The sequence below is a fragment of the Leptinotarsa decemlineata genome, unplaced genomic scaffold (assembly GCF_025532065.1).
Source record: "Leptinotarsa decemlineata unplaced genomic scaffold, Ldec_3_MD MMD2_tig00026336_RagTag_RagTag, whole genome shotgun sequence".
NCBI classification, from domain to species: Eukaryota; Metazoa; Arthropoda; class Insecta; order Coleoptera; family Chrysomelidae; genus Leptinotarsa; species Leptinotarsa decemlineata.
The window spans coordinates 10,495,533-10,522,782 of NW_027412692.1; the positions used below are offsets into that span (position 1 = coordinate 10,495,533).

At 36.2% G+C, this 27,250-nt stretch overlaps 1 protein-coding gene across 1 annotated transcript in view; it reads left to right on the top strand.

Moving 5' to 3' along the window:
• Window positions 1-14,522: 14,522 nt before the first annotated feature.
• The window catches only part of LOC111503713 (uncharacterized), a 309,095-nt gene continuing 296,367 nt past the window's right edge, over window positions 14,523-27,250 (top strand). The window contains exon 1 of the mRNA XM_074183331.1: window positions 14,523-14,676. The gene's annotated coding sequence lies outside the window, so the exon portion shown is untranslated. The remainder of the gene's footprint in view (window positions 14,677-27,250) is intronic.

Below are 27,250 nucleotides of genomic sequence, written 5' to 3' on the forward strand. Positions count from 1 at the left end.
TTATTCAAATAATTGAATATTATATTAAAAACTAAAATATTCAAAGATTTAATCAAATGCATAACCTAACTTTTTGAACTTAACGCGAAGATTCTGACGAATTGCTTCAACTGCAACTGTTGGAAACGACAAAAAAATCGAATGGGCCAATAAATGAACCAATTGCATCAATGAACAGGTTTATTCTCATACTATTTGTCTTTTTGTAATTGAAATTATTCAGTTACAAAGCGACAAATCCTGGCAACAGAGAAATGGGAAAGTGAACTTTTGGACGTTTCTTATTGGTCAATTGGAGTGTAGCGCGCGACAGACATCACTTGGCAGCTTTGCGTTGAAATCGACATTATTTGATTTAACATGGCGGTTGACATTCCCAAGGAATATTCTTAGAATGTATCAAATGTTCGCCAGGAGCACTTCCAGGGAATATTCTCCAGAAGATATATATATCCATGGCATATTCATAGCATAATACAATATCCTTGAATGTATATTCATGAAATATTCCTGGAATATCTATTGCTATGTGGGTAAGGGAATACGAACTTCTTGAAAAAATATAAGATCTTCTCATCAAATCAGAACGTTTACTAATAGTTTATTTTTTGACTGTTACTTCAATAATTATTGGAAAGTCTATAGAAACGTAACCAGGGCTGCAAAAAACTTATACTATAGTAACAGAATCACGGAAGCTGACAACAAAGCTTAAGAAAGCTGGTCAATAATCAACGAACTCAGAGGAAAAAATATATTTATATACAATTAAATGAACCGTGTTAGTTCTCAACTTCTGAGAGTTGTCGTTCGTATGGGGGCGACAGCTGATTAATGGAGAAACAGATTTTTTTTAACTCATGTTACTTTCACCCCAATTCAAAATCACCTCAAGATCCTCATAAGATAAGCCCCCTTGCGAATTCTCACGGATTTGTTATTATATGAAACAGATGATCCGTGCCTGGAACATCATCAGCTTTTATGCGACAACTGTTTTCGATTGTATCTCTTTAATAACTGAAGACCACATCGAGTTTGTATCATAATGAAGAAAACAAATCGACGCGATTCAAATTATCACCTCAATCTGGTTGCAATGAGGATTAACAATTATAAATTACCAAGTTACCTTTTTCAATGACCAACTTCTTGAAAAGTTGACAAGGCCACAGAAAATATATCGCCAAAGAAAACCGCGTCAAAACAGAAAAGGGGAATGAGTCTAAATCAATGAATATTTAACATACATTATTCATCAGATCGATCCTGAATTATGTTTTACGATATTACGGAGAATCTGAAATATGCTGACACTGAAATAATGAGGGTGATATGTTCGCTTGTTATATGCAATTTCAATTGGAGCCGGTTTCAATTTTTCAATATGTGTTGACTTTTTTACGCGAATTGCTCTGCTACACGGTTTCGTCCGGGTAGCAAAGCATTTATGCCTACATTTTTTGTCGTTGTTTCGTATCAGCTTGTTGATGATGATAATGATTTTTTGTCAACAAATAACCTTGAAAATCTGTCATTTTCAGAAGTTTCAGTTACGTTGTTGAATAAAATTGTGATGGAAATTTTCTTGAAGCATGCATAATGAAGCATTTTTCCTTACACCACAAAGTGAATGGCTCAATTTGGTTTGAAGCTCTGGAGTGCGGTACTGGCTGCTACAGTTGTATCATCGGCGTATCGATCCAGATGTTTGGCGTACAGATGGACCCAAAATATAGCTCTGAGGAACTACAAAATATACGAGGTGTTCCAAATTGAGTCGGCAACATTGCCAACTCCGTTATTATTGATGCTAGAAATTCGGTTGAATGGGCAAACTAGTACCATTTTCAATGGCCTTGTCGATGCCAAAAACAAGAAAGTTGACAGTCGCATTCTCAAAATATTTCATGAAATGATATATTTTTGAACGGAACACTCTATAACAGGGCTTTTCATGATGAGCGTTAATTAGCCGTTTCTGGCAAACTATTCAACGTATCAACCTGAAAATTCCACAGTATGCATAAGTCAATATGACCTACACGCCTAAAATATTTTAGACGAAGCGGCGTTGTCGCTTCTACTATAAAGTAGCGGCTTCTTTGATTTTTCAAATGGAACACCTCGTATATAATATCATATTATGATTCATTATCATTATGTCAACAAACGCATATACTGTTTCCCTATACCTATCTATTACCGTTTAGAAGATATAAATTAATTTCGATATTTTTTTCACCAAACATGAACTTTTATAAATGCTGATAATCTTGAACTCTCTTGCACTAAAACGATCAAATTTCTTAATGGAGTGGAGTGATACTATGAGGATCTTCACTTCGAGTCATATTTTCATTTGCCTCATACAGGGTCTTCAAAAAATGCAGATGAAAAAATGAGTGGAACTCAATTTTTTCAAATGGAACACCCTGTATATTTCAACATTTTTGAGCTCTACATCCAATTTTAGATTAACTTTGTTCAGATAATACTATTTCTATTTTGAACCGTTTTCGCCGAACGCTGAAACACGAACTGAAAATAATAAACCCATAAATTAATGAGTTAATTTAATCGTCAGTGTATTTCAGAATATGAAATATAGAATTGGAATAGTCTAGTAAAAAGAAACATACAAAGTAGATTTTAGATTTAAGATATCACATTCAGAGCTTTGGAATACAAAGACTCGCCGTTAAAAATATATAAAAACATATGAAAATGTAAAATATAACAGAAACATTAATGGTCTATTCGCGGGCAGATGACGCTGTCATGATATACTTGATAATATTTGAGAAACAGTATTTCAACAAATTTTCAAGACAACTTGATTGCTCATGATTATTCTGTTTCATCGAATCAAACACATTTTTTTCCAACTGCATTAATATGACGCTCCAGCATTTCCTGTTCCGTACAAAAACGGCTTCAATGTTATCATTATAGCAGACATATTTTCAAAATAGATACAGCTAGTGGAATGGCTTCAAGATGGAAATTATCGCTTTGTAAATTAATACCAAATAGCTCAGTGGTGTCAAATGAGTGGTACGACATGATGATCACGGTTTTACGAGTTCAAATCTCAGCGCAATTTTTTCTTTCTGCCGTAAGTAATAAAATATTGTCATTTGTATAAGTACCAAAATTGGGTGTTTGAACATTCATTAGGATTTAATTGCCAAAACATAGAATTTTTTTGTACTACTGAAGTAAATGAATATTTGCACATAAGTCGCTCATTTTCAACTTTAGGAAGAAAGGTGAAATGAGCTTTGTTGTTTAGAATGTTTTTACGAATCGAAATGCATGATAAAATATAGTTTCACTATTCAACCGAATTCGTAGCATGGATAATAACGGAATTGGCAATGGTGCCGAATTAATTTGGAATACCCTGATTACGATGATTACCATTTTCAGATAGTATACAGTATTATTTTTGTTGGATGACGTCTATGTGAATGACATCAAACGCTTTTTGAGATTGAAAAATCCAACATATTTTTCGTTATAAATTAACTTGAGGCACTTATCCGCGATTTTTCTGTGAAAATTACATGCTGATGATGTGTAACGGTGAAAAATATGTGAAGAATGCACACCGTTTGATTATAGATACATTTCTTCATGAATATACTGCACGTCGTCTTGAATTTGTTCAGATTAGAGCCCATCTCCCTTACTCTTTGGACTGATTTTTGTGGAAGAAGGACAAATGGGTTCATGACTGAGATGTTGGCGGCATGAAGTCCTCAGACATCAGTGCCGCCTTTCACGGTGTACCCCTACCTGGCTGGGGTGGGATGGATTAAAAAAATTGTTCATTTTTTAACGGAGGACATAGAGGCCTCATTCGACAGAGTGTCGGAGCCTTTTATATCGGAAGGGGTCTTCTACAGTATAATCCATAGCTTCCCTGACTAACGGATTTTCATGAGTTTCTGCGCAATCAAAAACTCGCTGATTCCTCGACTGAATGGACTGCCGAATGGAAGGTAGCTGCAAATCTCTGCGGATGGCTTCATTCCGCACGAACCAAGGAGCATTTACAATCATCCTTATTAACTTATTTTGCAATCTCTCGAAGTGGAGATATTATACGTAGCCGCTTGTCCCCAGACGTCTGAAGCATACATGATGACAGGCTTGAACATTGTATTGTAGATGGTAATTTTGTTGTTGAGGCCTAGTTTGGATTTCCTGTTGATCAGACTATCCGACCCTCGATCTTTGTTTTAACGCACATGATGTGCGGATTCCAAGTGAGCCTACGGTCTATTAGAAGGCCGAGGTACTTTACCCGCGCTTGCCAGTCAATCTCCCTTCCAGAGATTCTCACTTTTCTGGCCGGAGAAGATAGCAATCTTTCCATGGTTATCGCCTGAGTCTTGTCCGGGTTCACTCGGATCTTTCAATCCAGGTACCAGCGCTCGAGGTCGTCCAATGCATGTTGCATGTAGAGGACGCTAAGCTCTCGACCCATGGAAGATGAGAGGAGAGCCGTGTCATCGGTGTATAGAAATATCTTCACATGCTTGGGCCTCGGAAGGTCACTGGTGTAAAGTGAGTATAGCGTCGGAGAGATCACGGCTCCCTGTGGCACTCCAGCGAGGATCTATCTGTTGTCAGACAGAGATCCCTCTCTGAAATGTTCTGTCTTTCAGGAAAGACTCAATCCATCGGATCAGGCCCCGAGGCAGGTCGAACGCGATCAATTTGTGCAGAAGGCCTTCGTGCCATACACGGTCGAAGGACATTGAGATATCTAACAACACAATAGGCACATTTTTGTTATTATTCAACTCTTGGATGGTGTTTTCGACCAGCCTTAGAGCCTGTAACTCATAGTGGAGTGTTCTCTCCTGAAACCAAATTGTTCATCAGGCAGAACATTTCGGTCCTCAACTTCTTCGTTGAGCCTTGGAAGATCAACTCTTTCAGCCAGCTCAGCCGCCGACGAGAGCAGACTAATCAAGCGGTAGTTCTGCGGGAAAAGGAGGTTCTGACCCTGTTTTGGCATCATGACTACGATCGGATGCTTCCACCTTCTGGGGAAGTATCTGAGGGTCAACGAGCTGTTGATGATGTACAGCAGGTTTTCAACGCAGTTTTCTGGAAGCCTCTTCAATAACTTATTCGTTATTGAGTCGACCCCCGGAGCTTTCTTGGCCTTTGCGGCCCTGATGTAACCCTTCAGCTCCTCCACAGAAGCCGGGCGGATGTTATCATCGTCATCTTCCCTGAGGATACGGTGAACCCGATCCTCCAGCAGAATATCGCAATCGATGTCGTCATTGTCGTCAACGTTGAGTTGGAACTGACGTTCCGTCGTGTCAGCAAAGGCCAACGCTTTGTCGGCGAGGGAGTAGCACACTCCGCGATCTCCGTGAATGGGTGAGAGAGCATGAATATACTGATTACTGCTGGGACTTTCATTGGTCTTCAACTTCCAATAAAGTAGTTCAATAATGATTACTTACTTTGCATTCAGGATATTTTCTGGTTACGCAAGATTTAAAAGGAAAAATGTCTCTCATCAAATCGCATGCTGATGTAATATATCATTCACAATACTGGAAAACACATTTCGAATTGAAATATTTGGTAAAAAGCAATTCCGAATACTTTAGAACTCTGAGGTAGGGACACTTGCATTTCTTCCAGATTACCCATTACCATCAATTTCCATTGTCCTCATTACTTCATTGTCAGCATATTCCAGAATCTTTGGAATATCCCAAAACATAACTCAGGATCGATCACATGAATAATGTATGTTAAATATTCATTGAATTAGATTCATACCACCTGTCTTAACGCGGTCCCAATTCGAGATTTATTTGGTCTGTGGTCTTTACTGCCAACTAGAGAAAAAGCCGACCATTAAATGAGATTAAATGCTGGAAAATATTCCTCCCGATTGTCAATCCACAATCGAAGTTTGTTCTATTCGATTTTTGGGGTTCATAACCAAGGTTTCGAAAGGAAATTTGTTGTTACACGGCGTTTATGAGGAGAAGGAATGAAATGTAAAAGGTGAAATTGGCGGGAAGAAGAAAGGAAGGTGGTTAGGAGTGCAGGAGAGTAGGGCCAAAGTCCATTAGTCTGTTGAAGGTGAGTAAAACTTACATCTCTTTATGCACCACAGCTAATTCTCGTTTGATAACACAACTTTTTAATGTTCTCAGAGATGTTTTTCCACATTGTATAACCTTCAGAAATTAGGGAAGATCTCGAATTCTCACGTTTTTTATTCCTACCTCGATTTTGATTCTCGCGGTCTGCAAGGGAGTATAAGGGAGTCAGTCAAAATAGAAAACAGTGTTGAAAAAAATGAGCCGACAGTTCCAGAGAGGACAAGTTTGTATCAGTCTACTACAAACTGAAACATCTCATCGAGTATTTATTCAATTCAATCAATATGGCGATATGGCGATCACAACACAACAAAGTTTTTGTTTCGGGGTTGAAATTAGATGATTTTAATGTATTTCCACGTGTTAAAACCGAAAGTGACCATAAAAATTATATATTAGCTCTTGTTTTCAAGATATAGTATCATTATATTATATATATGTATATTGAGTTTTCAACAAATGAAATATTTCATCACCAACAGTTGGTACACATGTTTGTTTACATAACACCCCTCGCATCAGCTGTTCTTGAGTAGTAAACATAACCTATGTGAGTTTGTCAATTGTACGCACGTGGTTGCGTTGAAATTATCGTGTGAAGTTGATTTTTAAATTAATTTAAGTGCTGATCTGAAATGCCTCGAAAGTGTGTGAATTCTGTCGATAGCTTTTGCTATATATGTGGTGAAATAACATTTAAGGCTCAGAAACGTAAAATGACACCTATCGTTAAGACAGCCTATGAACATTATTTTGGTGTGAAAGTTGGGGACCAAGATAAATCATGTGCTCCTCATATATGTTGTAATTCTTGTTCCGTCATATTGCGAGAGTGGCTGAAAAATAAAAACCGGGCAATGGCTTTTGCAGTACCTATGGTTTGGCGTGAGCCTACCAATCATACAGACGACTGTTATTTCTGCTTAACTCCTCCCATTAAGCAAGGTTTATCTATGAAGAAAAGAGGAACGGTTAAATACCCTAATCTCCCATCTGCTCTTCGGCCTGTACCACACTCAGACAATTTGCCAGTCCCTTCTCCACCCCAAAACTATGAAATTTTAGAGGAAGGTGATGAAGACTGTTTAGAAGGAGCAACCCATCCTTCTACATCCTATGACCCTGATTTTGAGGTAAGCGATAGGTCTAGTGATCCGCACAGAATTAGTCAAGCAGAGTTGAGTGACCTTATAAGAGATCTTCGCTTGTCTAAGGAAAAGGCTGAGCTGTTAGGGTCAAGACTACAACAGTGGAATCTTCTAAAACATGATGTGAAAATATCTCAGTACAGACAGCGTCAAAAAGATTTGCTTCCTTTTTTTGAGAAAAAAGAAAACCTCGTAGTTTGTTCTGATGTTAATGGTTTGATGGACTGCTTGAATTTGGATCACACTCCATCTGAATGGAGACTGTTTATAGAATCTTCAAAACTAAGCTTAAAAGCTGTACTTCTGCATAATGGAAATCAGCTACCCTCTATTCCTATAGGTCATGCAGTTCACATGAAGGAAACGTATATAAATATGAAAACACTTCTCCAATCAATCAAATATGAACAACACAAGTGGCACATCTGTGGTGATCTGAAAGTCATTGCTATACTCCTAGGAATGCAATTAGGGTTCACCAAGTACTGTTGTTTTTTGTGTCTGTGGGACAGTCGGGATAGAAAATCTCACTATAAAAAAATGAACTGGCCTACACGAGACCTAAACCCTAATGAGAAAAATGTAGTTTACGAGCCTCTTGTAGATCCTAAGGATGTTCTCCTTTCCCCATCACATATTAAGTTGGGACTAATGAAAAACTTTGTGAAGGCCATGGACCAGGAAGGACAAGCTTTTAAGTACTTGAGAGCAAAGTTTCCCAGGTTGAGTGATGCTAAAGTCAAGGAAGGCATCTTTATTGGGCCTCAAATCCGTGAAATCATAAATGATCCTGCTTTTGACATGATTTTAACAGGAAATGAAAAAAGAGCCTGGGAAGCCTTTGAGGGGGTTGCACATGGGTTTTTAGGTAACAAAAGAGATGATAACTTCACAGCATTGGTTAAAGAGCTTCTTCAAGCTTACCACCAACTTGAATGCAACATGTCCTTAAAAATTCATTTTCTTCACTCTCATCTTAATTTCTTCCCACAAAACTGTGGAGCTGTGAGTGACGAACATGGAGAAAGATTCCATCAAGACATTGCCTTAATGGAACAGAGATATCAGGGCCGTTGGAATGAAGCAATGCTTGCAGACTACTGCTGGTCTGTGTGTAGGGATGCTCCAGAAGTGTTTTATAAAAGACAAGCTAAACGACAGCGATCTTACAATGAATCGGATGGACTTAATTGAAATTTGGTGGTACAAACTTCTTTTATTTGTCAAAACACTAAGAATAATGTTTTTTTTTATTAATTTTGTACTTAAAATATTCTAAAAGAAACATAACAATATTGTTTTATGTACTTTCACTTTTCACGTATAGTATAACTACTCTTTAAGATTAAGTACTGTGTATCTCAAAAACCAGAGCTAATAAAAATTTTTCATTGTTATTTTCGTTTTTATCACCCCAAAATTAGTAGAAATTGACTAATTTAGTGTAGGAAACATTCAAAAAATATTTTTTTGTTGTGTTGTATAATTTATTTTTGGGCTCTGGTTCCGACTAGTTATCTTGCAGTAAAAACTGCAGAGAGACAGAGGATGAATTTCGTTCGGCAGTCGATGTAGAAGCTTTTCTTTGCAAAGGACCTCCTTTGTGAGCCTCCTTTATCATTGATATTCTAGTATTTAATCTTCCATAGAAACCATTGAGGGAGAGGGAGGGGGAAATTTCACCGCCTTTTGCTTAAATTTTTTCTCAGTTTATTTTAGAGCATATCACCATAATTTCAAAGTCGTATCATCAAAATACTCCTGCAAAAGTGGCGATGTTTTCGTAACTGAAGTTCAACTAACATAATGACATTTATTTTTAACTTACTGGATAATCTTTAATTTTTTTGAGAACTTTTTCAAAGTGAAATATTTTTTCTATTGCACATGTTGAAGTGAATTTTGAACATTTCCATGAGGTGGAGTAAGTTGTACTTTATGCTCAAGAGTAGGCAAATAATCATTTCAACAGCAATAACAGTTGGAGTACTCCACTTTCTCAATTTCATAATTATCTAAAACTCGCCCAGTAAAACAATAATTTTTTTCTAAGTATGCTATACAATGTTCCACTTCTCTCATCGCTTTCATATTCAAAACGAAAGATTTCCATTTCCGCCATTACAGTGAGAAATAATTTCTCATTGTTACCACGATAACCCAAGTCAGTCATGAATTGTTTCATGTCAGACTAATATGACACGTTCTCCATGTTGACAACGCTACGCCGACGATTCGCGTGCAATATCCAAGTAGCCCATTGTCGGCGTTTCTATAACAACAAAACCGAAGCACTGCATAATTATTGCTGCCAACCTACCCAACGACAATAATTTCATTGTTGATTGTTATAGTATAAACAGTTCAGATTCACTAAATATTGAATATAATGGAGTACGAAGATTAAGAGTTGGAAAATATACCTCCAGAAATTGTTCAGAAAGCAATGGATGTTTGCAATAATTTACTAGCAAGTACAGCAAGAGAAAAATATGAAATCGCTTACAGAAACTTTATGCACTGGAAAATGAAAGCCAAGATGAATTCTTGTTTGGAAAATACCTTGTGAGAAAGTGATCGAAGTGGTCGGAAAGATGGTAGTCGATTAACGAAAGGTCTGGGGAGTATTGTGGATGAAGCAAAATTTTTTTTGAGTGAGAACTGGTCAAAGTAGAAACCAAAATTTAATTTCTCTCGAGGCAAAAAGTATTTCTAGTCAACGTAATATGGTATCAGGTACGGTAATGTTCGATTTATGGCAGCAAACAAGTGAATGGTACAATAATTTACTGGATAGAAAATTTAAAATCATCAGGGAATGAATAAGCATGTATGTTTTCTGGGCACAGTTTTTTATATATCATAACTGAGCACTACGTGGCAATTTAAAAGAGAAATACTTTCCTTCCATAATTGGTTCCATGTTGGTCATTCGGTGTTATTCCATGTGAAATGTCAAAGTTGGGTTTTTTTCAATGAAAAGTCTTACATTGCTTTCCGTTTTCGGATTCCAACTTCTAACGAAAAATATAGGATTGCAGCTCAGTTCATTTCAACAATTCAACAATTGTGTGTATTGTGTAACGTAATTTACGATTAAATAAATAATTAGTACAGTATAGAACTAGGAAAATGTGTGAAATCAAGTTGGAATTGTGCAATCAGGAAAAGGAACTACTATTTACAAGTTGATGAATAACATAAGGAGATTTAAAAAAGATATTGATGTTTTATTTAGCAAAACTATGTAACGTTTTCGAATTTTGATAACAAATTCTTCATTTCTTGCCTTTGATTTTTTTGCGATATTGCCAACAAATAATAACTATAGTGAATTGAAAATACTCAGAACATCATTCATGATGAAACAAGTTCTTTAATCTGTGAAAACATTTGAATCGGGTAAAAAAGGTCATTTTAAGAGTTTCTATTACTTGAAAGAATACATTTTTTAAATGGTTTCGACTTATGGGTGTCAGAATCTCCAAAAGTGGACCGAAAAATTAGCCTTTTACTCAGAGAAAAAGTAATATTGAAATTCTTCATCAAGAATGTACTCACCAGAACACATTAAGGTCCAGTTAGTCACAGAGTCACCTTTCCTACCATCACCGTAACAACTTATTTCTTGATTGCCGCTCAGAGGGCTCTGGAAATTGTGAAAATGAAGATTTTTCTTAGTTTCCACATGCTCTAATCGGATCACGGATTCGCATTTGTGGGTCGGCCTCTCTCACAATGCTTGCCCGCTTTGACCATCCAGTGGCTATTGATATCCTTGATATCAGTTTCCGATACTGACTGTTACCCGCTGTCTGTTCCATATTTCACGTCATGGGAGTGCAACCTTATTCTATAATTGGTGTTCAAAATTTTTATTACCGAGTCACGTGTTACATATTTTTGTGTGGAAGCTGGAAAATTATAACAATCTGATGAAAACCCGCAAGAACAGAATTCTTGAAATCATACATCCTTAATATTACGAGATTTCCATGCAGAGATCCTAATAGTCAATCTATCTATCGTCTATGTATATATGTATGTTTGTGGCTCTTTCACGCCTAAACGGCTGAACGGATTTAGATGAAACTTTACACAAATACAGTTCTTATGTGGTAGCCACTGTATGCAAAATACTGAACCATAAATACAATTGAATTGGAAGAGAAAGATAAAACTGTTTGATCTTTCTCTTGAAGATGATCACTTGGTGATCGAAACACGTGTCGAGGTGTTGAAGCCATTACGCGTCGCGTCTACTATAAGACGACGGGGGACAATATGCGAGGGTAGAGGGGCGGTCTAAGCAATGAAGCGTCATCGCTGAGAACGCCACTCCAACGTGGGTAGATGCGTGAGGGCAGACGTCGTTAACGGTTGTGTTAGTTTTGCGAATTTCTTTATGAGTAACATAATTCGATTCTCCAAGCTATTCATTACTTAGTGCAGTTGGAATATTTTTTTAATTACTGTATTTTGAAAGTAAAAAAATGAATTACTAGCAATAGCCCGCTATTTTTTTTTTAATAATAAATAATAAATTTTATTTATCCTTAAAAGATCATTCACATAATGTCCCTTATAAACAAAAGTATTGAATAAAATTAGCAACATGTTAAACATTTGCACACAATGTAACCAAACGAATCAGGAAAACCCATTGATGACTCTAAGGTTGCGCCTAGGTTTCCTAGTCGTTTGGTTACATAAAGTACAGTAGTAAACATTTCGGCTCTATAACTACAGCTTATATAAAAATATAAATATATATGAATAACATTGTAAATATAAAAATATATATATAAATTTATTTTTATTCAACAAATAACTCATTGATTTTTCCAACTTTAAAATTTGTAGGTCATTTTGCAATAGTTATAAAAAATTATTACAATGTGTTAAAACAACGATAAAAATAAAATAAATACAACAATAAAAATTAATTGGCGCTCCGGGGCGACTTCATTGATTCCAGTGACGCATTTGCTTTTTCAGCTGCAGGAAAACCCGGAAAAACCTGCAGCACCACATCATCTGAAGATCTTGATCTAACAATGTCCTCTCTCTCATAAAACAAAATGTAGGGTGTCTCCAGAGGCTCCAATAAATTCAATGCATCGCCAGAACACTTCGTGACACGACTATCGTCAAACTTAAACCAGTCCGTTTCTTCTTTGACCAATGACCACATTCAACGCCAGAACCACAGTGAACAATGACTGCATGAATATTATAACAGTGGTCTGCTAGGTTGAAATGTTCATCTATTTCGAACCTTCCAAAGAGTTTCTTGCTTCCGTTAGAGGTTGAGTCTTGTTTGAAAATCATCAGTGTTATTATTAGATTGACTGGTGCCTCAGCTATACTTGTTTCCTTATAACAGTCAGTTAGTTTGGCACATGTTTGATAATACAGTTGATCATCACCTGTTAAAAATTCCATTTTGAGATGATTTAACAATAAGCTTTGCACGGACTGGTAATTAGTCGTATTAGGAAAAGCTAGATGAAGTTCCAGAAATTCACATAAGTTTTCAGTACTTCTTGAACATTTACCACAAAGTAAACAAGTGAGGTTTTTTTCCAGCAAAAGATTTACAAACACAAGACGAGATGGGTTGTACGGAATCATTCAGTCCAGAGCGGCTGGGAGTATTGATTTTGCTATTGTTTTGCTCACGAAGAGTATTCAACAAGAACCCCAAGAATTCGGAACAATCCTCTTGTTGTCCTAACGAGTATCTAGTGGACTTCAAAGACTCCAGGAAATCGGTTGGAGGGAAAGATGATACCTTCTTACGAAACTGCAGCTGCATGAACAGTTGTTTGAGTTTGATGAATAAGCAGGAAACATTCTCGTTCTCGTTCATCATTAAAACTTCGTTCTTGAAATTCTTCGTCATGAACAACACTTGTAAAATGCTATTCATGTAACAAGTGTTTCCTAAATTATCCAAACCAATTTTCTTCTCTAGATTTTCAGGACAACTCTCTACTGATTCGTAAGGAAGAACACGTTTCACAGAATCTCCATAAGAACCATTTCTCAAGCTGCGATCGATCCTTCCAAGTGAAAAAGGGTTTCGTAGAGGGATCGATTCGGCTCTTGCTTCAAGAAGCGCTTCCACTGAAATGGTACCAATTCTACGAGAAATGCAACTCATTTTTTGGGGCCAAGAATGACCTGAGTCCACTGACCGCACTGAAAAAGAAGAAGGTGGATCAATCACTTGTGAATTAACCTTGATAGGAGACTGATAAATATCCACATATTTTGGCTTGTTTCGAAAAGGTTTCAGTTCCGTACTGAAATTAGGGCAATGCATGATCTCATCAAAATTATGTGAAGGAGGAATAGTTCCAAGTACTGAAGCAGCATTGCCAGGTTGAATATAAATATAAATGTAATTATAAAAATATAAATAAAATAAACATATACAACAGATAGAATAATAAAAATACGCAGATGAAATAAATCAAGTAGAGCTAATAATATTAATATATAACATGGAATACGAGTAAATAATGGAGTGAGTAAATGAAGACAACTAACAAACAGATAAAATAAGATAAGATGAGAACATACAATATCAAAATTATACGAGTAACATGAAATATTATATTAACGTTCAGCCGAAGCTACTGAACCTAAAATCTTGAAATGTGCAGGTAGGTTCTTTGTATAGCGTAAAATATAGCGCAGGTTCTTTGTATAGCAATTAAGAATTTCCACTCCCAAGGAGGAAAAATAGGGTCTCAAAGATTTTATTGAATTTCGTCAGTTTTGAAGTTGGAAACCTGAAATTATGGGTTAATAAAAAATATTGTAACTATTCGTTTAAAATGGTCTGTCAGGAAACTTAATGTGACAAACCAAATTCTACACGGGCGAAGCCATTGGCAACAACTAGTCTCCTATACATTCGAAAATTAGAATTAATGTGACGCGATCGAGGTTTTTATTCTATAGAGCTACAGAGGAAGCGAATTTGGCAATCTTTGTGGCCAGTACAGATTATGGACTTGTTTAAATTTCAAAAATTCATTCAGAGAAGTTTCATCGAACTAATATCCTTCTTTTTCAACTCCTCCAATTTCCCTCTGTAATTATCCATGAAAACTGCTGCTATTGTACTGGATAAGCGCCTCGTAGAAAAGATCTAAACTATTATAGTTTGTTACAAAGTAGAATTTGTGCGCGCTTGTGCCGTTAGGGCTGCAGCGATAAATTTTCAGGTTCTTCGTCAGTCGCTAACGGATTTTTGGGGAGAGAGTGTCAGTTGTGCGCGGCCCGGTTGAAATGTGATATCACGATCGAGGAGCCCAGGAATAACTTCTCGTGACTAGTTGTGGGGTTAGGTTCTTTGAGAGTTGAGGGTGAGTGTTTCTTTTCGGTGTTTAATAAAACTCCCACAATTTGGGGAGGAAGCTTACGAAGAATATCCAACAGATGCTTGAAAATATTGTGGATTATGTTCGAAAACTAGATTTGGAATATAAAAAAAATTATCCTAAAGCAATCATTGGGAAGGAATTAATGTAGATAGAAAATTGTATGCTGTGTGTAGGTTTCTATTGAAAGATTGAAGTGAAAGAGTGAAGTTATCAGGAATATTTCGCACAAAACTCATTAGGCTCTTCTGAATTGTTCACCACCAATGAAGACGCTACTGGAAGAAAGCGTGGAATGTCAGTTTTTTTTTCAATGAAAAGTTTAACATTGCTTTCCGTTTTCGGATTCCAATGTAAAAAGCACTTCTAACGAAAAATATAGGATTGCAGCTCAGCAGTTCTTTCAAATAGTATTCATTTTAAATAATAACTCAGTAAAAGAGTCTATTGGATTTAAATAATAATTACAAAAAAGATTTTTATTACTTACTAACTTTCTTCGAAAGCTTCTGATAATTCCTCTTCCATATTCTCTGTTCCACTATCACTATCGTCTTTTAAATCAATGATGAATTTATTTCCACTACTAATATGGAAGTATCCAATCTCCCCAAATCAACTTGTTGGGATTGAAAACACAAAAATAGGGGGGAAGTCTCAGTATGGTGTGTACATACTTTTTAGTATGGTGTGTACATACTTTTTAGCAATACTATCAAGGACATACACTTTTTCAATGTTTTTGTCTGTAAAACTTCAAGTAATTGATTTTTGGTATAGTAATCTTCAAAATACAAATTGTTATCCATTAAAACTTTGTATTTCATCTTTCCTCGAATTTTTATTCGGTACTTTGATGAGCTGTCGCGAATGATAGGAAACGGTGTCAAGAAAGAACTATTACATCAATGGGATCAATGTGTTTTCAAAACATTTCTCAAAAATGTTAGCTTCCATGTTCTCATGATAGTCAACATTGCAGTCCCCAAGTTTTTTTCCACATAATTTCGAATAATTCGGGACCCACCCTTTACTTCCTCCGCAATGCACAATGATTAGTCGCGATCCTTTGTTTGGAGGCATGTTAGGCGTACACATTCTCGAACCATCAGTCCACCCTTTCGTAACTGTGTCTTGAGTGTCATACCAAGTTTCGTCCATATAGAAAATTTGTCGTTGTTCTTGTCTATATTTAGTTATTTGTTCTAAGTATTTGCTACGCAATTCCACTGTTCTTCTGCTTGACGTTTGTTCATTATTTTAAATCTAAATCATAGTTTCTTTATCCAATTCTGAAGAGTTTTGTCACAGCAGCTCACGTTATGGCCGGAAGTTTTCAATTTCGTTCCTTATGATTTCAGTTGTAGGAATCTCATTGCTTTTGTAACAGTCGTATATTGTTTTTTCAATGATTTTATTGGATGAACATCTAAAGGTTTTGGTAATCCTGTATCACATCGCGTCTTGCGTTCATAAGGTTTTTGACTATTTTACGTACAGTTGAGAGAGGAATTTTGGTCAAATCTGATGTTGCTTGTAATAGTTTGTTAACTTTGAGATGTAGATTCTTATATACATTGATATATACTCTCTATGTTTCAATTTTCAAATGCATACGAATCTTATTCACTGGTATCTCTTTTTCGCAGTGTTCACCATCGCTATTGGAATCACTACACTGGAAAAAGTCTGCTTTGTTATCACACTCGTTATTACTATTAGTACTTGTCCAAGGACGCCACATTTCAAATGGATAACAAAAACTTTTAGAAAATTATAACTGCACCAATATCGAATTTCAACACTCAAATTGCGATCAGTTCCTGAACTGAACACGTCGGCGATAACAAAGGCCGCATTCCCCGATTTCTATTCGTCATCGTAACATGACTTCAAGTTTAATTTTATGACTCTTCAGCCAATCATAAAGCTCGGTTAGTAAAAATTATCCAATACGAACCGTCAATTCTTCAGTCCACGTAGACTAGTTGGCAGTGGCATTATTTCTATGTATTGTTTTCTTTTTGGCCTTTGAAAGTGCCGCCAACTTTAAATGTGCACAAAATTGTTAACTTCGACTATACGTAATTCATCAGGCTGATATTGAATAAAATCGTAGAATGTTAGAATTGTTTTTTTTCAATGAAACGTCTTACATTGCTTTCCTCTTTTGTTTTCCATCAGAAAAGTATTTCCAATAAAAAAAATAGGGTTGTATGTATATGAATCATGAACTTCAACAATTTGTTTCTATTTTCAATAATATCTCAGTTGAAGAGTCTATCGAATTATAAGGATAATTATAATTTTTGAGAAAGAAAGTTTTTGGCTTTCTACTACTCCATCTTGATACAAAAAGAAGGATGAGGTAATCTTCCAAAGAAAGGAAGGAAGTAATCAATTTGAAAATAACTAACTCTATACATGGATGTGTAGATCATGCAGAGAAGAAACTTTCAGACAGAAACTGAAAGAAAGTCCTCCTGAATATTATAAACATAGATTTTTTTATTACTGGTTGAAAACATTTTTTTCTTGATGTAGAACGCCCTAAATTTCATTTTACATCTAATTCCTACGCGAAAAGAGTTTTCTTTAATTTTTTAAAGAAAACATGTATGCTATTTCACATGCTGTAATTCTAAAGAAAACCTAGCTACGCTGGGCCAGAAATTTTTTGGTATTATTGTTACTGAATGAACCTTGCTGATATTGTGATCTCTTTTGTAAGAAAAAACTTCGAAATCATTCAAAAATGTTTCAAATAAATCTATTGTATCCTACTCGCACGTACGAACTAAAAACAAAAAGAGACGGAAATTAATAATATCTTTCAACAAAAGAAGCGATGCTTTGCCATTCAAATTGAGATTAATCATTCTTACAAAGAGTCTATCGATATTTCAGTCATTGTTGAGAACTTTCTGTGCGTTACGTTATATTCTTTTCAATTTCAGTAACAGATACTGTGGAATGGTTTAATAATGACCGCTTCACTGGAGCTAAAAGAAATATTGAAAAATCTTCCTGTTCATGATGTTTATTCGGTTTTAAATGTGTTTATATTGAATCTGAACAACGAAAACTTTCAATTATGTTTTAATGAAGTAAATGAGAAATCGGAAAACCTTCAAGTTCGAATGATGGTTGTTTGTTGATACTAACTTTAATTTCGCTATTTTGAGCTTATAAATGAGTAGTACTCAGTAGCTTTTAATTGAAGATACATTACCTGTATCGACAAGTACACAATGAGTTTGGCATATTGAGCTTAATTACCATGTTACCTGAAGATTACCTAATGAGCCTATTCCATAACAATATAAATTCAGATAATGGACAGTTGAAAATAAATGGCCACACAAGACAATATCAAGAAACAACAGGTACACATTGAGTTTAGCACATTGAACTCAACTACACTGTTACCTGAAAATTGATGAACTCATTCCATAACAATACAAATTGAAATATTGGAAAGTTGCAAATAAATGGTCACACAGGAAAATATCAGGAAACGACAAGTACACATTGAGTTTAGCATATTGAACCTAATTACCCGGTTACCTGAAAATTGATGACCTCATAACAATGTGAATTCAAATAATGGAAAGATGAAAATGAATGGTCATAATGAACATCATCAGGAAACGACATGTACACATTGAGTTTAGCATATGGAACTTAATTAACCGATTACCTGAAAATTAATGAGCTCGTTCCATTACAATGTGAATTCAAATAAGGAAAAGTTGAAAATGAATGATCACAATGAACATTATCAGGAAACGACAAGTACACATTGATTTTAACATAGTGAACTTAATTACCCGGTTACCTGTAAATTGATGAGCACTTCCACACGACAGGGCAGTAACATTCTTCTCACCTAGTATGTGGAGCAAGTTTTTTGCTATTGAATTTGTTATAAAAAAATCCCTTGAATCTTAACCCAACATTGGCTGACTTCGAAACATGAGTTTCTGGCACATTGAAAATCTGTTGCGAAGTGCCAAAGACATTTTCAATATCTGCGAGTCTGTATGAGAACTAAATTCCAGTGATCACGTGTAAAAGTTTCAAATGTGTCGAATAATTGAACCAACAATCTGAATTATCTTAGAGAAACCTGTCGAGTTTTGATCAGACTTGAGCGTGGAATCTACTTAACAAGAGGAGGTTAGTATCGACCACGTTTGCAACATTGTAGTAACTTCGAGGATTGTTTTGGACGCCTCTGAAATTTATGAAGAAAATTTACTTAACAAAGGAAGCCACATAAAATTAAGTTTGTTAGAAACTCCTCACATAATTAAGTTCAAGTGAAGGTGTCATTTTATTATCACGAACAAGAGAGGCACCCTTTCACAGTTTGGATTATCTGAATTATGAGAGCCGTGTCTCAATATTTGTCATAGATATACTTCGCATTATACCTATGTAATTTGATGGATACTCAAAATAACTGAACTGGCGAGAAATTTCATTACAGATGTTATCGATACAGCAAAGGAGTAATTGAAGTAATACATTGAAGGTAAAATTCTTGAGAATAACACTAGAATACTAAAGACATGTCGCAGGATTTGTGGTGGAACTTGGGATTTAGGTTCCAAACAACTCCATTGGATTTATTTGATGATTATCAGACCAATGATCACTTATGGTGCAATTGCATGGTGATCAAAGGCTTTACAGAAAACGGTCCGAGCGAAGCTCTCAGGCTTACAGAGAAAGGCTTGTCTGGCTATCAGTGGTGCCATCAGTAGTACACCGTTAGCGGCCATAAAGATCCTTCTAGATCTACCTCCTCTCCACATTTTTCTGGAGAGAGAGGCTAGATGGACTGCATACAGAATTGTGCATATTGCCAATCGCACAAATCAATTAAATGCAAAGTGCAACAGACTGTTGGTTGGCATTGGAAGTCACAGCATTCTGGAAATGACCTCTGACTTTATGCCTCCAACTGTCAACTACGAACTGCCTTATAAAGTACTATTCCCGAGTAGAGAGCACTGGATTCTCCGGGAGAGATAGTTGTTGGTTCACAGATCGATCAAAAACACCTCACGGTTCTGTTGCAGGTGTTTCAGTCGTATACCTAGCACATAGTTATCTACCTGCCTAGGAACTTGAGCGACTGTATTTAATGCGGAAATTCACTCTATTGAATTGTGTGCGGAGAAATTGGATAAATCCAACCTCACTCAGAGGTCAATAAAAATATTCTCGGACAGTCAAGCGGCGTTGGAAGCTCTTGGCTCCTACCGAGCAACGTCTAAATTGGTAGCAAACTGCCAAAAACGACTCTCCTCGATAGAAAGACTTAACAGATTGTCACTGGTCTGGATTCCTGGCCATACTGGCCTGGAAGGCAATGAAGCTGCTGACTCTCTTGCAAAGGGAGGTGCTGCAAGCACCTTCATCAGACCAGAACCTGTCATTGGCATCGCTTTGGGCTTTGCCAAACAAACACTGAACACCTGGATGGCAAGAAGATTTATGGACTTCTGGCAGAATCTTCCAGGATTGACTCACTCCAAGATGTTTATTCACCCTTCCAAGCTCGATACTAAACAGTTGTTGGACTACAGTAGGGATGAACTACGATGTCTAACAGGCCTTCTTACAGGTCAATGTCATTTGAATCATCATATGCAGAGACTTGGACTGTCGGAAGACAGTGTGTGTCGCCTTTGTCTGGAAAATGATGAAACAGCAGAGCATATACTTTGTGCTTGACCCGTTGGGGCCTGAATCGGGTTCTTAGAGCTCGGCAGATCCGTAATCTCACCATTTGACCTGAAAGACCACACACCATACAAAGTAATCAGCTTCGTTGAGACGCTGGGTTTATTTGGCCGAGTAGAATCGGTGTGAGCCACAATAAACCCTTGCGGGTTGCGGTGGAGGGTCGAATAGACCCACTCACTTTAGACCTATCTACCTACCTATCATAAAACATCCAGCGTCTGTCTGTTCGAAAAATGTATCAGAAAATATTTATTCATTTATCATTTATTGAACTCCTGATGTACTACGCCACGGCAATCAAAGAAAGCAATGAGCAAAACCTTGATATTTGATCGAACTTGACGTACGGTCTTCGTTCTCCTGGGCTTTTCCATCGGGATGATTTTACTTTGGTTTCGATGTCATAACCTTATACCTATGATTCGTCACCAGTAATAACCCTTTTAAGAAAATCTGGATCGTCGTTGAGATCATTCGAAAATTCTTGAGCGATATCCTCAGCTAGGCTATTAGGCGGCATACAAAGGCTGTCGTGGCTAAGTGTTTCGGGAGCCCAACTGCAGCACTTGAGGTACTACTCGGACTTCCACCATTACACATCTACATACAAAGAGAAGCTCGACTGGTGAGACACAGACTAATGCAGGGGCCAACTCTAATCAGCCAGTCACACGGCGCAGAATATTTTAACTGTACAATGAACTGAAGGCAGATCCAATATCAGGAATGCCTGTGGATAACACAGTTCCGCAGTACAACTTTCAAAAAGATTTCAAAATCATCATACCAAGTAGAGAGGACTGGCAAAACGGCCCACCGGTAAAAGCGGATGAAACTTGGGATACAGATGGCTCAAAGACCCAAGAAGGAGTGGGAGCCGGTATATACGGAGGCAGAGCAAAGACGTGAAATGACATAATGCAACTGTGTTTTAGACAGAAGTAGCAGCTATTGGAGACTATATAGGGGAACTTAACAGGCAGACGGCCACAAATAAAACCATATAGTTCGTGAAGAAACCAAATAGTTCGTGAAGAAATCATCGCCAAGCCTGCATGTGCTCTATGAATGTGAAGCGATAGCAAGATGCGGGGAAGAGAAACCAGAGGCTTCCAGCTATATGAAGGGGTTAGCGTCAAGGCCATGGAGTCTCTTCAAAGAGATCAAGCTCTAGCAACCAAGGATCATCACAAAGGTCGCAGTGAATCAGGCCATGGGACAGCTCCCCGACAATCTCATCTAATCTGATCTAATCCTCAGCAACTTCTCTAATAGTGATTTGACGATTCTCCATAACATTTTTCTTCACTTCCTCAACATTTTCTTCGGTTGTTGATGGACGTCCAGGGCGAGCATCATCATTCCAACTTCTCGACCTCCTGTCAAAAACGGAATCCGAATTTTCACCTTATTTTTTGAAAATTCCACACATACTGTCGATTTCTAAGGGAAACTTTCCTGTCAATGGTTCACGCTATTTTTGAACATTTTTCAATTACACCTCCTGTTTTTTGTATGATAATTAAGTTGACACTTGGTGCTTTGATTTTCTTTCGTAGATGGATCCACTCAGAAGTCAAAACTGTTGAGAAATCAACTATTTCATCATGTTCTGAGTGATATAGTAACTTGACTAGATTATTTGTTATATGCCCCTAAAAGTCAAATCAAGAAATCAAAATATGTTGTCTGATGTCGAAATTTCTAGCCGCTACATCACTTGACTCTAGAAGAACGAACGTGTCTTCATTGTCGATGAATACTATTGCCAGTTCATCTTTGTTTCCATCGAAACACTGCTCAAATTACTACTCAAACTACCACTTTCGAAGGAAACACCCACTCAAAAGTCGAAACTGTGGCATAATCGACTATTTCTAGTAATTGCAACTCTTTTGGCAACAGTTTTGTTATTTGTTGCCAATATCACAAAAAGCCAAAGATAAGTAATTAGAAATATGTTGCCAATAGAATAGTAATTCAAAAGCTAATACAGAATATCTACTGCAAAAACTGTAGACTTGGCAACACTGAACATGGCTCTTCTCTCGTGCGATTTCTTGTTTATCGGCAGTGGATTTATTCGCAGTATTCCGTATTGGAAAACTCGATTTTCATTCTCATGGCGAGGAGATTTATTCACAAATATGATAAACATGTTTAATTTTTGATGTATCTGAACTTTTCGAATTTCTCAAAAGTCATTCTGCTATACATGGCTGATACTAATTCAATAAATCATAAATCATCAAAATCTATTTAACCGTTCTTGAGTTATAAAATGTGTAAATGAAACGATTTTCTGTTTTTTCAACATATTAGATTCATTATTACTATGAAACAACGATAAAAATGAAAACAACAATAAAAACTAATTGGCGCTCCGGGGCAACTGTATTGATTCCAGTGGCGCATTTGCTTTTTCAGCTGCAGGAAAACCCGGAAAAACCTGCAGCAGCACATTATCTGAAGATCTTGATCTGCCAATGTCCTCTCTCTCATAAAACAAAACACAGGGTGTCTACAGAGCCTCCAATAGATTCAATACATCGCCAGAACACTTCGTGACACGACTATATCGTCAAACTTAAACCAGTCCGTCATAATGACCAAATTCAACGCCAGAAACACAGTGAACAATGACTGCATAAATATTATAATAGTGGTCTGCTAGATTGAAATGGCAGCATTGCCACGTTGAATAGCAATACTAATTCTTTCTATAAAAAAAGAGGTAGAACGGTGATCTTCCGTTGCTTGGCTTACTCTCCTTCCGAGTTCATGAATGAATAACAGAGACTCCGGGCCATAAACACCAAATATATGATGGAATCGGCCGATACTTGATGAAAATCCATAACTAACGTATTCCAAAAACACTTTATTGTGAGATTTTCACTAAATTGTTTTACAAAAACGCAACACGTGTTTCGCCATACAATGGCTTCATCTGGCGTGTTTTTCAACTAATTCTACACATTCAATACTAAATATATATATAGTTTATGGAGTACCTGAAATCAAAGTACCTGTAAACGAAGTACCTGAATTTTAAGTAGCTGATATTTTACCTGAGTTTCTAACGAATTAAATTACCTGCACTTATGTTCCATTTTCACATTTGAAAAAATATATTCAGTAACGGAGAGTTATTGATTTCTAATTGATCATTCAGTAAATTACCCGAATTCCTGAATCTATTGATTTCTAAACATTCTAGAAGATTAAGTTTCAAACTCTTCTCTTCTAAATGTACCACCTCGTACTCATGATTGAACTCATGTCCTTCTGATAAAAGATGGTTTGCAAATGTGGAATTGGTCTTTCTATTTACAAAACTACTCCTATGTTCTTTAATTCGTTGGAAAAATGTTCGTCCTGTTTGGCCAATATACAGTTTTGGACAAGAGCCACAAGTCAGCTTATATACTCCTGATCTATCCGACAGCAAAGTTTTGTCCTTATTGTTTTTAATAAATTTACTTAGGTTATTATTCGTTCTATAAGCTACGTTTACGCCTTATTTCTTTAAAAAACGGGCAATATTCCTGTTTGGTTCCCCCACATATGTCAATGTCTTATAACTAACGTTATCGCATCTTGAATATGGGTAGACCAGATCCATGGCTTGCTTTTGTCGTTTTTTGGAAACACGTGTTGCGTTTTTGTAAAACAATTTAGTGAAAATCTCACAATAAAGTGTTTTTGGAATACGTTATGAACACCAAAAGTTTCAACCGGCACTGGATGGAACAGATAGTTGTTACCAAGATTTTGGTATTTGTTTTTCAATTTCTCACCAGACAATGCTGCAGTTTCAACAGACTTCGAACTTCCAGCTAGATGGGAAGTCGCGACCGTGTCAACGCAAGTGAAATCGAAATGTTGAATTTTTGGACATTGAAAGTTATTATTATACCGCTGGAATTTCGCCGAATTTTCACGAATGAATATTCGAACAATTCAATGAAATCATCCCAAAAATTTCACATAAACCATTGATTTCTTTTCAGGATGTGGAGTACATTTTTCATATGAATTTCCAACATCATTCGGTGAAAAACGTTTTTTGTAACTGATATAAATCACTCCGTCATGAAATTGTTCAAATCCACCTCATTTTCAACCGGACAAAATATTTTCAATTTCATGGGAAAAATCATAAATCATGAATAATTCACTAGGGATGCCGAATCGATATTTTCTATTGCTCTGAATTGGGAATACAGGTGCAATTTGGTTTATAACCCAATTGAACTTTCCGCTGAAACTTTCCGGAAGCTACAAAGAGCGACAAAAATAGAGCTGCTCCACCGTATCAAAGAGAATAGTGGTTTGGATGATTTGTTCCAATCTCGCATTCGGCTCCAGATAATCTCTGGATTTCCGAACAACTCCAGAAGAATGTGTTGTTTTATACAGAAAGTTTTGATCAGTCACAAGTAAAAATCTCTTCATCGGGAATTGTTTGACACTGGAAGAAAACGATTTTGAATTTTATTCATTACTTTTCTCTGTAGTATTTGTTATTTCGTTCACAGAGAAAATTATAATAGATATACACTGCGATTTGAGTTCTTCGAAGCATATTGAAACACTCTTTACCCACATACCGAGACATATAAGAATTTATTCATTGGGGTTCATCTTCATCATTATTTCTCTTCGAAATATAATAATTATATTGAATAACTTGTGGATAGAAAACTCTGTAGTTTTTACCTCTTGATCGGTATAATTGCGAGACAGATCTTTGAGGGATTTCAATGTTTGTGTCGATAACAGTTATTTGTAACGTTAGTTACAAATAAAAGTGGTAAATAACATACAAATGTTTTTTCTTTCCTTCACAATGATTTCCTACCACGTAGTAACGGCTACATCCATCAATTTTCTAGTTAAAATATTACGTTTTTTAGGCCTTGGCATGCATTTTCCAGAGGACGCATATAGATATTTTTTATGTGTAGGGGGTAGTATAAGCTTAAGTTCAAGTATGTGGCTTGTTGGATCATTTGTATGTATGGCTCTCCAGCTTTCTGGAGTGTTAGGAAACTCGCTATTTTATATTGTCTGGTAGGCCATTGAAGAAACGGCAGCCAGCATTATTATTATTATTATTTATTAACTTCAGGTACAATATAAAATATAGAATATAGACATAGACAAGTTAAGTTAATAAACTAAGAAGTCACATAAACTGTTTTCAGTTTGTGTGTGACTGTGAAAATTACAATCAAAGTTAAAATCACTTAGAGAAAACTAATAAAATAATAAAAATACAACATTCATATTCAACCCTAGATATATCCTTATTTACACTTACATTAGCTAAAATACATATATACACATATATACATATATATATATATATATATATATATATATATATATATATATACACACATACACACATATACACATATATACATACATACACATATACACATACATATGGTCAGTTTGTTTTTCGATTTAAAGATATATCTATATAATAACAGAACACTATTTGAGGTTAATAACTATATATGTATAGACACAGAAATATTATCAATACACTATTTTATGTATCTCTGTACGTGGCAAACTGGTAATGTAGTCATTTAATCGCTTTTTAAATTCATTTTGGTTTTTTGAACTTTTTATTTGATTGGGTAGCGAATTAAAAAAATTGAGGCTGAGGTAGCTGTAGCTTTTTTGTCCTACAACTTTGTTCATAAATGGCATTTTGAAGTTAAGTTGTTTTGTTCGAGTGTTGTATTCGTGTTCTATCCTGGGGTGTTTTTGTTTTGATTTGAAGCATTTTATATTAGTAAGCAGAAAGAAGAGCTGCACGGGATCAAATATATTTGTTTCGTGATAAAGAACATCTGTTGGGTGATTCCTCTTTTTTTTTGAAAATTATTTTAAGGATTCTTTTTTGTGTTATTATCAGTTTATTCATAGTAGTCTTTCCAGCTGATCCCCATGCCAGTATCCCGTAAGTTATATGCGTTTGGATGAGAGCGAAATATAACGTTTTGAGTGTTTTGTTGTCTAATATGTCTCTTAGGACCTTGAAACGGTGCATTAGAAATTGGAGTTTTTTTATTACATAGATTATATGGGATTCCCATTTGAGTTGGTCATCTATAACAATCCCGAGATATTTAAACTGTTTAACAGGTGTGTTAAACAAGCTGGACACATTGAGGGCAGTAAAAGATGGTGAGGAGCGCGCAGAAGCATAAATTGGTAGGTAGTACGTTTTGCTGAAATTTATTGTGAGGAGTTTATGTGAAAACCATTTTCTGATATTTCTGAGATCAATCTCTACTTTATTTTTCAGGGAAGACCAGGTAGTGTCCTCATAAATAATGGCTGTGTCATCAGCATATGTGAAAATTTTTCCTATTGTTGGTACTGAGAATAAGTCATTGAGGTAAATATTGAAAAGAATTGGGCCCAGGGTAGTTCCCTGAGGCACACCATATTCTATATTCTTGTATTGACTTTTGTGGTTTCCAATTTTTACGCATTGCTTTCTGTTTAGCAGGTAACTCTGAAACAGCTTTAGTGTTGTTCCTCTTATACCTATATTTTCAAGTGATTTAAGAAGGAGTGGGTGGCTAACTGTGTCAAAAGCCTTTGACAGGTCTATGAAGACACATAGAGATGCCTTCTTGTTATCCATAGCAGAATACATTTCAGTTGTTAGGTCTAGGACAGCATCTTGGGTCGACACACCTTCTCGAAAACCATATTGTCTACAGGAAAGAATGTTATATTTTTTGAGGTAGGACGATAGTCGTATTTTTATAAG